Raw genomic sequence first — 15,369 nt, 5'->3', positions numbered from 1 at the left:
TCACAAAAAAAAAAAGCGCATGCTACAAGAAACATCATCCCGTATATTCAGATTAGATTTCAGTTTATTTCAGGAATTGTCGTGTGTCCCTTAATGCTCTTATTTTTCTCATTGCTTAGATTAATTAAAATATCTCAAAATTCCAATTGTCTGTCAGATTCTGAGGTTTGCTTTCTGAATTTCAGAGATATGCAATAGATAAATTGTTTTTACTGTTTGAGATGGATTCAGAGAAAACTGGAGAGGTATTGGTTGCTTTATTGATCAAGCTAAGAAAAAACATCATATGCTAGCAAAAGTTATAATTTAACAGATTTATCCTAACTTGCCATCTGTATGCAGTAAGTCTACAGCTGGAAGGTTTCATACTTTCAGACCATCTCTTTTTTCCTTCAGGTTTTGTTTTCTATCAAGCTGTTATTGTGAATGTAGATATTCTAGGACTTTGTCTTCCTTATGGATGACAGTACTATGTTCTATTGTTACCTTATTTTATGGATGAAACCCACCGTACAAGCTGGCATACTTCCATCAGAAACATAATTCTGAGACAGTGCGGAAAAGGAAGCAAATCTTCACTAGAAGTTCAGTCACTTCCACTCAGAAGCAATGTGTTCATTGCAAACCACTGTGTACTGCCCCTGTCCAAGAAGTCACTTCCACTCAGAAGCAATGTGTTCACTGCAAACCACTGTGTACTGCCCCTATCCAAGTTCATACTTTGCTGCATATTAGAAACTAGACCGCTTGACTTTGTCTTGTTTTCTTTGGGGGCAAGAAAAGAAAGACGTGAGGAACAAGGTGCTCCAAATGCAGATCACTGTAAGAAACCAAAAATTTGGAGTAGAGAAACAAAATATTAGCAAAACATTAGAGACATATGACATCTGATTTCACACCCAGTGATTAATTCATTGATAAATAATTAGAGCTTAATTCCATGAGTGAGACAGGCATCCTTCATCTTGTGGCCAGAAAGTGACACTCCAGAACTTTAAACAATCATGGCCCTCTCTGGTAAAAGTAAGAGAGGGCCCTTAATTTCCGTAACTGGATTTGCTTACTCAGATAAGTCAATATATTCAGAGGAAATACAATCCAGAGATGCTTATTTGTTTTCTGTTTGTCTGAGAATGCCTGTTTATTGTAAATGATTTAGCTCCTTATTCCCACAAAACTGAAATCATGTATACAAAAAATGGCTACGTGGACGCACACAAAGGTAAGGCAGCTGTGCATCCCTGCTTTTTAGCTGCCTTAGGTAACCATCCTCTTTGTTCAGTGTCAGAGTAGAGGAACCAATTTGAGTGGCAGATGAAGAAGAAGAGAAATTTCAGACATCAAGTTTGTAAGTGAAGCCATTTCTTCAGACTCTCTTCATTGTGTCTTCCACGTACGTCTTACTCGTTCAGGCAACTGGTGCTTCGGATTTGATTTCTTACCTTTCTTATCCCAAACAGAGTTCCTTAACTTAATAGTAGTGCTGATATTTCTATCTTTTCTCTCTGGCCATGCGGTAGAAATCTCATTGTACTTTGAAGAGTTCAATACAAGAGTGGGAAAGTACAAATGGTAAGTACAAATGATATCAGAGCAGAGGTCGCACTGTCATCAGGGAACGGGCTGCTGTAGTGCCAGAGAGAACTGATTGTATTGACTGGGAATAAGGGAATTACTGACAAGGCACAAGTCACCCTTTGAGACAAACAGGCTGGTGAAAACACTGATTTAAGAACATTGAGGGAAATGAAACTGTGAAAGGGCAATTATTTCTATAGAGAAAAACACTAGACTTGTGATGCTAGAACATCAAACACTAGAACAGGACAATGCCCATAGTAACAAGGGGAAATCTAGCTACTGGTAAAAGTTGGAAAGAGAAGTAGCAATTGTGAATGGTTGTTAGACTGTGACGTTGTGATATATGTGACATTGATGTATGAAACCCTAATTTGTGGACAAACTAACTGTAAACTACCTAATAAACTATCGGGGAAAAGATAATATACAAGAGCAGTGGAGAGCAATATTAGGGTATTCAGGGGGGTAATGCTTAAGCAGTAGAATATATTTTAGTGGTTCACATAGCCATAGTAATGTCAAATTTAAAAAAATCAAAGCTAACTGGAAGACTGAGTAAATTTGAAGTATGAAGGTAAAGCAGAAATTTTGCAGCTATGTTATTTGAGTGCCTATCGCCTTTTTATCTTTTTAAAATCTGTTTCTATTGCACTTACTCTTAGTAGCTTGTACACAAGTTAGAAAATCAAATACAAAGATCCTTGAAGGACAATTACCAAAACAAATAAAAAGCATGCTCTTTCTTTGATTTATTACTTTATTGCCACAAGCGTGTAATCTTCACTCAATTCCTTCTTTGTCATCAGTTGTTATGCAACATAGTAAAACTACCCTGTGATTTGTATTTATTTGTATATTTGTATTATGTATTTAATAAACCATGTTTTCTGGGGCTGGTGTCCTTTGTGAAGCTGACCAGGATCAGGAATAATATTAACAAAACACTTAGCAAGTTGCAAAAGAGTTTGTTTAGGTAATGAAGCGATTATTCAGCTAGGTATTCCTAGATGCTTCTTAATTATAAAATAAGAATACCAAAAATAGAAATAGCTAGGTGTTTTTGTTAGGCAATTTTTTATTTTTGTTGTGCAAAAAGTACATTGTGATGTTAGTCATGAGTCCAAAATAAAGAATATATCAGCTAGATTACAGTAATATCAGTGAATTCAAAACTGGAAGCTTGGCATTTCATTAAATTGCTGATAATTCCAGATGGTACAGTCCTATCTGAAGCATGTTTAGAAGACAAGTTCACCAATTAGTTACTTGTTCTGGATTAAAAAATTTTCACAGATAAAGTGTTTAATTTTCTGATCTCCATTCACTTAATGTATAATCTAAATAAATTTGCACCAGCTCATCCGCTTTCAAAGGAAGGCAGTATTTATATATTGATATATTTCCCAGATTTTTCAAATACTGTGTTTCCTGGACATTTCTGTTTGAGAAGTACTAAAACTGGCTGAGAAGTCAGTACCTCAGTCACATATTCAGTGACATTCAGCTGAAAATAAAAGGCCAAGTAGTGAGGAAGTTAGGCAAACAATTCCTAGTCTGCTTACAGCCCAGGATGGAGTTGTCTTTGGAATCAGTGGTGAACTAGAGAGCCAGTTATCTCCTGTCCAGTTCTATGAACGGGAGATCCAAACCCTTCTAGATGTTTTATACTGGCATGGGAGGATTTGGTGGTCCTAATGGTTGATTTGTTTTGCAACAGAAAGCTCATACTTAGGCTGAGCATAAATACTAGGAATTTCCACACAAACAGGTGAGTAAAATATTAGAGTCACTGATATCTGTAGGTTTTTTATGTGCTACAGTGAGCAAACTCACCTATTTTGTTTCTGTCTGTGTAAGTTCAATATTCCTCTTGTCACTATGTCACAGAAAATGGGTTAGACTGAGAACATTAATATCTACTTCTAATATTTTACATCCTGAACCCTCAAAGAATGTAAAGGGCACCTTGATCTCTGTAAACAGGCTTCTTGATCTCTTTGCCATCAGAAGTGTTGATATTATGCATCAAAGGCACTTACTCAGCCCCGTAACTTCTTTATCTTTCAGGAGTTTTGCTGTTTCATAATAGAAGGGGTTTTTTTTATGTATAAGCGTATTTTCTTGCAGAGTAATTTATGGATAAAGTTTCTCCAATGGAGCATTTTCTTCCAGTGCTTCTCAGAATTTGTGACAATTCTCTGGGTATGGCCTACTTCAGATCAGCCATGACTGCTTAGTAGGTGAACTGGCAATTTGGAACAACAGTCCTGATAGGGCTGCTTTTACGGAGGATCCAGACAAGTTTTAGAGTTAATCTTGCTGGCCATTATAGAGGCATCAACTGTATTTTATATAGATGATGTTCTAACATGCCTCAGGTACATCAGTGCAGGACGTGCTGAGGTACCTCAGTGGGTGTTCATTTTGCAGTGCCACAGACAGAATTTAATTAATATTCTAGTAATCAAAATCCAGTAAGTCTGCAATACCCTTATATCTGAATTTTCTCGAGGGGATGGAGGAGGTATTTTGACAGAAAGTTCTGGGTTTTCAGACAGAAGCACCGAGTTACCTCAGGGGAGGAGAGCACTCGGGTACCTCAGGAACGCAGAGGTATGCTGGAGGGGCCGGGCCGGGGCTTTGGCGGGAAGGAGCAGGGTGCCCCCAAGCAAACAGCAGTGGGCTTTCTTTGGGAAAGGGAAGGGATGCAGTACCTCAGTGGTGGCAGAAGAGCTGCCATGTATCTCTAAGGAGAGCAGAAGTTATTTTGTGGGAAACGCTGAGGCACTTCAGAGGGCTTGGGCAAAAAATGCTGAAACATGTCAGCAGGGGTGGTGGAGAATTTGGGTGGTCAATGCAAGCAGGGACAGTGGAGGTCTCTCTCAGGGGAGGTTTGTCACAGGTTTTCCTCAGAGGGAACAGTGTCGGGGGAGAACGAGACATGACCCAACCCAGTATGTCTGAGCTGGGCGGTAGAGTTTTTTAGCAGGAAACTCTGAGGTACATCAGGGTGACAGACCATTTTGAGAGAGAAAAGCTGAGGTATCTCAGAGGCAACACTGCAGGTTCTTGAGGGTGAAGGGTGCTCGGCTATTTTAAGAGGACATGGGTGGGAAATGTTGAGGTGTCTCAAGGTGACAGTGAAATTTGGGAGTACCAGAGATTACCATTAATGCCAAAATACTGGAAAATGGCCTCTGTATCTACCCTTTTTCCACAGAGAACACTCATTCCTTAGTGAATGGCAAGGCAATTTGCAACTTAGTACCATTCAAACCTCAGTCTCCTTTAACTCATGCCATCAGAACTCCACATTTGATTTTTAACTTTGCCCCAAGTATTGGCTTTTTTTGATTGTTGGAGGGTTAGGGTGTCTTTGTTTTTAGGTAGTGCTGTTTCCCTTCTCAGGAGTATTTTGGAAGCTGTCAGTTAGCAGGTTGTTTCTAGTAAAGCATTACTTTGGAATTTTTTTGTGCAGAAATTTTGCTGGCGGTGGAGTTGTGCTGTAGGAGTGGTGGTTTTTGTTGGGTTTTTTTTTTGATAGCTTATCTTTGAGATGCAGTATGGAAAGTAGGATGGTCTTATAGCGTGAATGGATGAAAATCAGACAGTTTTGTAGAGAACTGTTAGGTGCAGCATAGCGGGCAAAGTTGAGATTGAATTTATGGTGCCACTGGACTGATGTGGAAAGTTAATTGGGGTTAAGTGTCTCAGTAACTTTAAAAACTCACATGTTGCTGGCTATTTCAGCCCCTTTTCCTCTGCTAACTGGGCTGAGAAGGGCCATGTGTAGCTGAAGTGTTCCCAGACATGGCAGCAGGCCTCACCAAGGTTGAATTTCCACAAATTCATAAAGGTGCAACAATTGTAGAAAAATCCAGTCATGAGCTATAACATCTGTTAACGAAATTGCAAATTCTGCTTTGACCAGAGCTCACCAGGATAAACATGCTACTTGTTTCTTTCACAAACTGTTACAAGGTTTAATTTCACTAGAAGGTATTGTGAATTAGGAAATAAAATTATTTCATTCTTGTTACGGTAAGTTAATCCAAATTCAGGGAGAAGATGGAGCTTGTCTTAAGTTTTACAGGCATCTTACATTTTTTCTTGGAAGACCGTAGTGAACATGGAATAAAACCCTCCTTTTCATGACCTCTGAGGATATCTTACTGTAATCCCTTACCTCCTAACATACTTTATGTAACAAAGGCTTTAAGTTCAGAAAGTTTCTGGGAGGACAGGAGATGGCAGAACAAGGCAGGGGCTGTCACTGGGAGCAGGACCCCAGCTGCCAAGGGCAGTGGTGTCCTGGGGGGAGGCTGTCATGGCACCGTGGGTGGCAGGGCACATGTTATTCCTTCTTTCTTTGTTGTAACCACAGACACATACTTCATTAACTGGCATGTAATGTCTAATCTGAAACATTTGTCTTGCGCTCAGATTTCCCTTTTGCACTGATTTAGCTGAGAGCTTGCAAAGAGAGATGTATACAGTGGCCTAAAGCAGTATGGAAAGTGGAAGGTTAGAGACATTTAAGAAAGATGCAGCTCTGCTCCTCTTTTGTGAGTATGAAAGAGGGGTAACGTCTCAGTTCCTACAATACTCATCAGAAGAAACTTAGACTTTTGTATGTCAGCTGATATTCAGAAGTTAAGCCTCACCACTTATGTGTTTTCATATCCTAATTTTCCACAGTGCAAGAGAAAGTAGGGCCCCATGAATTCTGAGAGAATTCTGAGATAATCATCCACTGCTGTTGGTACAATTTTGACTTACCATCCCCATCCTTCCTCTCATTCCTGGAAACAGCATAACCTGCTAGTTTGTGTGCAGTTGCCACAATATATGACTTTAAGCCTTGCACTTTGCATCTCATCATTGTGAAATATCAAACACTCAAGGCTGTAAACAGGCCTTGCTGATGGAGCTGTGTCCTGAGAGAATCACGTTGTTCAAGATGAAAAACTTCTGTTAACATTTTTAACACTGCACTGTGCACAGACAGTCTTGACTCATTTACTTGTGGTCAAATCAGAGAAAGAATAAACGAGTGACATTTTAGGTACTAGAGAAATTATTCATGAGTAGAAGGACTTGTGGAAAGCCCTTGAGAAAAGAACTGATCTTTGGCCCCGTGTAAGAGAGTATCAGCTTTCATTAAGCAAACAAAGCCTTGAAAACATAGATTTATGTAAGTGGAATTCTAAGAATTGATGACACTGATATTTCATGTTAGCAACAGACACTGGACATAATGGATTGCTAAATTACACATACACAGCTATGGAGTCAAACTTCACACTCTTAGGTGAAGCTGAAATTTATGGAAAGCTTTATATCCAGTAATATGATATGATATAGTCTGATTGTTATATCAGTTTATAATATAGTGTGATAGAGTCTCATATTGCAACCCATAAGCCAAATCTGATCCTAATGATAATATAATGGGAAATTACTCCCAGAATACTTCAGTTAGCTTGACTTTTCAGATTTTCAGATTTCTTTCAAAATGGGGTTGAATAGATGATATGTAGCTAGCCACTGCAGTGGACCTGCCTCTTTCTTTTATGACATGAAAATGTGTCGAGTTACCAAAATGTAAAATTCTCCTGGTTGCTCCAGCAGTGTGTTGGAGAAGAGCACAGAGGATTTTTGTCTGTTCTGATATTCTGACTGCCTTGTCTCCATTGTGGAGCTCAACCAGGAGTAAAAAGAGGCTTGAAGTTTCCTCTCCCAATGCTCCCCTCAAAATCATGATATAATACTTACTACCTCACATCACCTTCTTGTACCAGCAAGAAGAGAAACATGGTAGTTAAGCGAAAATATCTGCAAAAAGACCAAGACCCAGCCCTCTCCAACTACATGCTCCTGGAGGGTGGCTATTACTTCCACTGGTGTGACAGGATTCATATTATTCAGCTGATCCTATTTCTGGTTTGATAAACAAAATTCAGATATGCTAGTAGGGAGGTTACTTGAGATACTGGGAAAAGGCAAATAACTGTGGAGCGCCATGGATTTCGGGATTTGGCATTTTGGGATGGGGATCTTATTTTACGTAAGAAACATTGCATACACTTCAGCTAAGGTCAAACCCTTTTTAGAGAAATGTTATGTTATATTTTAGCAACAATTTAGTATATGCAATCATCCGTTGTCCTTTTTCTTTTCTGTCACCTTGCAAATACTCAAAGGCAGAATATGTTTTGTCCCTTACGTATTCTTTTTAAATAACCAGTTTTCATTGCTTGTAATAAATGTAAGTGGGTGAAAGACTCTGAAACTCTCTCAGGTTGTGTCCAATGGTAATAATGACATGAACTACCACAGAAAGCTACGTTCCATTATGGTCTAAATTGAGACAATACTGTTCCAAATTTCTATTTCTTCTAAAGGGTTATAAAATTAATACTAGATTTGTATTAAGCGATTTTTTTTACAGATAATTACATACTTAGCTAAAGCTGCCCTGGTTTTTTTTACATTGACAGCTTTGACCTTGTGAAGAAGATATTGTTTCCTGTTATGCAGTAATCAGAGAAGCCAACCCTTAAAATATGTTTCTTAGTTTTGAGGTTTCTATATGAACACACTTGTAATTTTCCTTATCCCATTTCTCACTTTATCAGTTAACCTTCCTGTCAGTGCTGCAGGAACCTTTATGACAAAAATTCTGCACACAGAGATTGGACAGAAAAAAAACCCCAAAGTTTGATCCACTTAGTCTTTGAATAGAAATAATCATCCCTCTAAAGCTATGCTAGAAAAACAAAATGGGCACTTTGTTGCACAAATCTAAAAGTTGTACACACAATTTAAATGTTCTTTCTCATCAGCATCAACTGAAAGTTTTCAGTGTGTTATAAAACGTGAACACAAACTGCCTATGTGATTATAACACTCCAGACTGAGGTATGTGTCTATTAATTCAAGCATTAAATGCCTATCATTCAGTTTCCAGGTTCAAACCAGGGCTTTTGTTCCTGCAAATGCCCTTTTAAGTGAAAGAAATAAGTAAAAAACAAGGAAATTCATTATACATTTCAAATAGGTGCATGCTGAAATATCAGTACGTTATTTGCCCAGCTATGCTTCTCATTCCTTTTCGAGAGAAAGTAATGGTAGGCAAAAGCTGTTCTTCCTCAAAAGTCAGATTTTTAGCTTCTTACATGGATCTCTTTTCATCATTTTCTCCTACGCTGTCCACATAGGGCTATTGGAAGCATAAGCACAGATCAGTCAGTGGTACATCACAAATAGCAGTGAACTGCGTATCTCATTATCTGTGGATGATCAGCGGCATCCCATAGAGATCTTTAGGCAAGATAGACATGGGAGTCATCAAACTTGAAAAGCATTTTGAAGGATTAATGGAGAGAAATGTTTGCCTTCTCAGACAGACTTAAGCTGCATAACTTCACAGAATATTTTCTATTATTCAGATGACATCTCTCATTTAAAGTGATATCTGTTAATTAAGCAGGATTTGGAGACTGTTGACTATCTTTGAATAAAAAGTAATAAGTCTTCTTAATTTCTAGGTTTGGGAAACCCAGAAGAGAGATGCAAAGGTATTTTTTAATTGTTAAAGATGACTACCGCATTGCAGATGCTGTAAAGACTAGTGCGACATATTGTCCAAGATTTGAAATGTTAGAATTCGCAGCAGATCTCTTTGACAGGATGCAATATTGCTCAGATGTAAGATCTTAAAACCTGGAAGAGTTTCCCCAGAGAGGCATTTGGAGAAACTACTCTATATGCGACACTTCGGCTTTGTTTAGAGAAAAAGCATTGCATTACTTGACACTTGTGATTTATGTGACCACAATCCCATGGATATGTTACCAGTTCTTCTAGAGGCATCATCGCTGCACACTAGGAGCATATAAAAAGAAAACCAAAACCAAACCAAGGTCTATCAATCATTTTAAGCAATCCAGAGAGATTAATGCTTCCAAATATTGCACTGATACCCAACTTGGGAAAAATCTACATCTTGGATAAAGGCAGGAAGGGGAAAGAGGAACTTTTCTGAACAGTAAGTTATGTTATGTTGCTTCCTACAACAAGCCATGTCTACAGGGTTCTTTGGCAGAAATACAGCTGAGGGTATCTTACTCCCTATTCTAGCATGAAGAAACAGCAAGAAACCAAACAAGCGCAGCCCAGAAAGTTCTTCTCTGTATGGAGATTACTATTACTATGCCAAAATCTGGTATTTTGACTGTATGCGCTTGCCTAATCTATTGTGGCATGAAATTAGACAAATTTTCTTAGACAAACTCTAAAAGGTGGATGCCCTTTGAATACGTTACTGCAGGGTAAGGCATAAGAGATTCCATGGCCTTGAAAAATTCTGATTTTCTGCAGCCACACATCAGAACACCAACATCATTTAGGGACATCAGATACTTGAAAATGCCCAATTAAAATAAAATAATATGACTCATCAGTACATCAGTCAAATTCATTGGTTTTATACAGATGTATAATGCACATAATATTAAAAGCTCTTCTACCTTCTACTGGTTAGAACTGCACACCACCTAGTTTTAAAGGCATTTTGCAAAACTAACTAACACTGTGCCATGTTAAGCATGAACCCCAAACTTCCAGAAACTCTTTGTGAGGCTAAACTCCATGTTAAAAGAAACAGCTTGCTCACAGGGGCAAAAAAAATCTGGATGCTTCTAGATTCTTTTGTCTATGTGCTGGTTGCATCAGAGAAGCATGGAGTTTAGAACCATGGAAGACTGAGGAATACTCTCAAGTTTATTTGTACTTTATATCAATTTGGCATAATTAAAATAACATAAAATGAAATTAAATTAATTGTTTGTTTCAATTCCTATCTGGAAGCTCTCTATTGTCAAGCAAGGAACACAGGGACATATTTTTACATGAAATAAGATTCCTTTGTGCAACCTTGGCCCCTGAAAATCTATTTACTTTGCTTTCAGCAAATTATGTCTTATTAAAATAAGCAGTACAATTGAGACACTATCAAAATATTGATTATAGACCCTTTTAAGAAACAAAGGGCCCACTTTTAGGAAAGTCTTAGCACAAAATACAGTCTGAAATAAGAGGAGATTTGAAAATGCTGTTTTTAATAAAGATTTACGGTCCCCTGAGCTTTCCTTGGAAAAGGAGTGGAGAGTGAAGAAGAAGGCACAAGATTGTATAATAAGAAAATTCAAGTAAAATTTTAGAACAATTAAAGAATTTTTTTAAAAATATTTTTTTTCAAAGGCAAACTGCATTATTCTTATATATTAGAATTATTTAAGAAGGTGAAAGTAGATAAAAATGAAGGTGTGATCAATGCAGTAAGCACTCAACAAAATAAAAATCTTTATTAGTATTAGTTTTACCAATATGTAAGTAATTTCTTCTGGGAAAGAAGGCTCTCCGAAGGTATTCCCTGACCTTTCCCAATTTCAGCAAAAATATAGTGGGTTATCCCCATGTAGGACTTGAAATATTCCCACTTCTCTTTGTAAATTCCACCAACTACAGCAGTCAAAATCAGAAGTTGAAAAATAATAGTAGTTTGGCAGTGATGAAACTGGCTGGATTTAGGGAATTTATTGAAGTTACAAGTCAGTAACTTCTCTTAAATGTCACGTTAAATAATCACATTAAACAATAATGTGAATAAATGACAATGAATAATAAATGAAAATATTCCCAATAAAATACTTTTTAATTAAATCTAAAACTCTAAATAAGTACTATTTAAAACACCACAGCCAGAGTCTTGCATTTATAAAAGCATATCAAGAGGAAGATTTAAAGTGTTAAAGTTCAACAGAGAACTTCAGTTCTGGCAATTTAATTTAATTTTAGCATATTTTTTCCTGAAAACTGATAAAATTTGTTTGCCTAATGTACCCTACCTCATTTCAATTAAAGGTATTGAAGCATCCTAAAGCTAAATGAGTGAGGCAAGATTGAGATCAAAAGCAGCTCTTATATAGCAAAATGCTAATTGCTGTATTACAGACTTCCCTCACTCATTTTGCATTTATAAAAATCGGGAAGAAGTCACTGAAAGTCCCTATTGATTGGGGGATGTTGCATGTTGTCTAGAATTATAATGTTACATAGCATTTTTCTGACTTGTTTTATCACCTGGTGTACAGCACAGCTGCTTGAGTCGAAGAGCTGCAGGTGATGACACTGCCTTAATCCACGCTGAGCTTCACAACTGCAAGCACAACAGGTAACAGAGCATCACGCGACCTTCCTACCTGAAAAATGCTGTGTCCACTAGCTCATGCGTGCATCGTGAGTCTTACCTGGCAGCTAAGACCTTACTGTGCAAGCGGTACAGGCTTGTGCAATCTGTCCAATTATCCCAAAACGTGAAGTTTTCAGCAACCCAGTCTGAAATATTGATGTAGGCCAAATTTGGCTTGAACCAAGTTGCTGAAGAGCAGCATCTCCCAAAAACAAGCTGCCCTAAGTGGGGCTGATGGAGGGCTACCCTCATGTCCTCACTACTGTGTTTGCAGTTGGTTAAAACCTCATGCAAGATAGATTGGGGGGATGGAGGGGGAGATTAAATCAAGGAAAGTTTGTAACAGTAAATACAACTGTTCTTTACATCCATTGTGTGTTAAGCCATTCTGATACTGAAATTAGTTATTTTGAGAAAAAAACTATTGAATGGGAAAACTAACGTAGCGTTTATTCACAAATTCAACAAAATTGTGCAGCTTTTCATTTTACCGCAAGTCTGCGAAGCCAGATATGTGGCCTGCGTTACACTGTAATCTGTGAAAATACCATAACCTTGAGAATTTATTAGAACTGGCATGTCTTGGTGCTGGGTATTGTGCAGGTATCTGGAAGGGCTTATTTCAACACGCTAACTGGGCTAGCTCTTGGAGATATCTAACTGTACACCTATAAGTAAAAAGTGGATCATCATTGTTAATGCATAGTTACTAACACCATCACTGATGAAACAGAGGCAAACCCATGCTGTGGATGGTTTGGCTTGAAGTCCTGGTTAAGAAAAATTCATTGTTTTCAGAATAATTATTTCCCTGCTGAGAAAACATCCTCCAGTTTGCAAAACCAGCATATTAACTTAACATGAAAAAACAATCTTATGACATTTATTCCCACTAGGATGCTAGAAACTCTAATAAGAAACCAAATGTGCAAAGACGTTTATTGATGGGAAGGGAATAGGCTTAGAGAACAAAACCTTTTTTTGATTTTTTCTAAGCAAGTTACCAGGTGTTTTGTATAATTCCACAAACACATACTGTTTAATAAGATATTTAGGTCACAGCAGAGTAAAAGATATCCCAGACTGTTCCTGGCAATTATCACTGAGAATTCTTTTTCTTGGTATTACACAAGATTGAAATTTGAACTGCATACTCTTTGCAAGAGAACGCAAGAACCTTGTGCATCTGTGTGAAGGCTGCCTGCTCCTTTCCTGAGATACACTGGCTTACCCAGGTTAACGTGTATGGCTCTGGACCTGCTCTCCCTTTGGGCCCTTTTGACCCCTCGGTATGTGGAAGCAAGAAAAAAAATTGCCTTAGAGGCATAAATATACTGTGCTTAACTCCCCTTTTGGGCTGACGTGTGTTGTACCTCAACCCTCCCTGATGTTAGCCTACAGACCTGACAGAAAAGGCTGCATGCGCTGCATGTTTTAATTTTACTGTGCTGTTATAACCAATTATTCTGAACCACAAAGGAAGTGGGTGGTACCAAGATTTATTGTAGCATTTACTTTGAATGGAAAGTGGTTGGTTTTCAGTAATAGGAGGAATAGTGAAAGTAGTTAAATGAACTAAAGGCTTGAAAAATATTTCAGTCCTGGACCTGAACTCTTGTTTTCATTCATAGAACAGGAACATGAGAAGGAGAATACTTCCCACGTAGTCTCTATTCAGACTGCCTTCAGTTGTTGTCTGATGGGCTTTTCAGCTGCGTTGGTTACAGTCCCAGCTGGGGTGATCAGGCAAAACACAGTCTCAGCACATAAAATCCTTACCCTTTTTTTCTGAAACATCTAGTACTTAGTCTCAATTCTAATATAGAAGGCTTTTTCCTACAAGATTAACAGGAGATTTTTAGGTGCTCAGGGATTTCATTTCTATAGTCTTCAGATCTCATACCACTTACATACCGTGCACTGAAAAATAATCTTGTCAAGATGTTTCCTTATGTATGAAATGGTCTGGGTTTAGAAAGCAGGTTTTTCAAGAAGTATCTTCCAGTCTAAAAGGCAATTACGCACCTCGGTGAGATGCATGCCTGTCAAACTGACTTGAAAAGTCTCTACTTCAAACAGGAAATAATTTAGGATAATAATCATTTCAACTGTGAAATGTAATCAAGGAGAGGGCAGCTAAGATGAATGCAATCTATTTATGATGGAGGCAGGTGAGACAGTTATATTATCTCCATAAATTCAGCTTTACTCCTTTCTATGAGTTATTAAAGCTTTCAGAAAAGTCATAACTTAAAGTAGGAAGGAATCCCTGTGGAAGTGCTGGGGTTTGGGGGTTCTTTAATATTAAATTATTAGGAGCATGCTTTCCTATCCTTTCCTACCTGAATGTTAATACATTCATGAATTTAAAAATTTAAGATTTTTAATTTACCATTGAGTGATCTAACCAACTGGAATTTATGTTAAATTAAAATTAATTAGGGAAAACAGGAAAGGTATGCATTGTTAGATCAAAATCTTAACTTGTCTTTAAAACTTGATGAGCTATCAATTTGCTACTTCCCATGTATCAGTCATGAGCTATTGCCCCAAAAACAGCATCACAAAAGGATTCCATGTTACTCAGTCTCCAATGAACCTCTTGTTGCTTTCAGTTCAAAGGGTTGGTTTTTTTCTTTTTTTGGGGGGGTATGTTTAAGTAGTAAAAGATTTGTGAGGAAATTATCTAGATGATTATGGTACACAATGATAAATGGGAATTACAACCTTGAAAGAAAAGCAATGGCTATTTTATTTAGACTTTAAAAAACAGTGTGTCATTCTGTCAAAACCAATGCAAAATATTGGGTTTGGGTGGTTAACTTTGGGAAAATTCCTGGTGTTCATAATCAGATCAGTCATTTCAGATAAAAAAATTGAGAGTATCTGAATATTGGCCATCTGAATTCTGCACTGATAAACAGAGAAAACACGATTATTCCCCTAAATGGGCCTGATGGACTCATCAGCAATTATTTTCACCACACTTGGCAATCAGCTGCCTTGTTGCCTAATGGCATCTGTCAGTATAACGAAAACTGTAGTTTGACGGAAAAAAGGAAAAGATCACCTGTGGGTCCACAAATAAGGGAGATAAGAGGAAGAAAAACAGTAGGTTGGACATAGATTTTAACTGTCCTTACTGACGCACTGCACACGCAGTAGCCAGGGAAACAAAGGAGACGAAGGACCAGTTACATTCATTTCTTTTAGTAACTGACAGTTCTGATTGTATAAATAATAATTTAAGTCTAAGCAGAAAGTAATACTATAAAAATATGTACTTTCCTGAATTAAATTAGGTTACACATTTATACTTGTTCTTGAGCGCTGCTTATAGCATTATTATGGCATCTGAATGTCTTCCAGCAGCTCACCAGCAATGGGATTAGTACTTGCTATGTTACATTTTATTAGAGAGCTTGATCTTACAAAACGTTGTATGAGCTGCATTTGGAACAAAGATAACTGACCATTTGCCAGGATCAGAATTTCAGGAATGGACTGAAAATTTCATATTTTATCCAATCTGT

This window comes from Cariama cristata, unplaced genomic scaffold (assembly GCF_000690535.1).
Source record: "Cariama cristata isolate BGI_N322 unplaced genomic scaffold, ASM69053v1 scaffold24231, whole genome shotgun sequence".
Lineage (NCBI taxonomy): Eukaryota > Metazoa > Chordata > Aves > Cariamiformes > Cariamidae > Cariama > Cariama cristata.
This window is presented reverse-complemented; position numbering follows the sequence as displayed.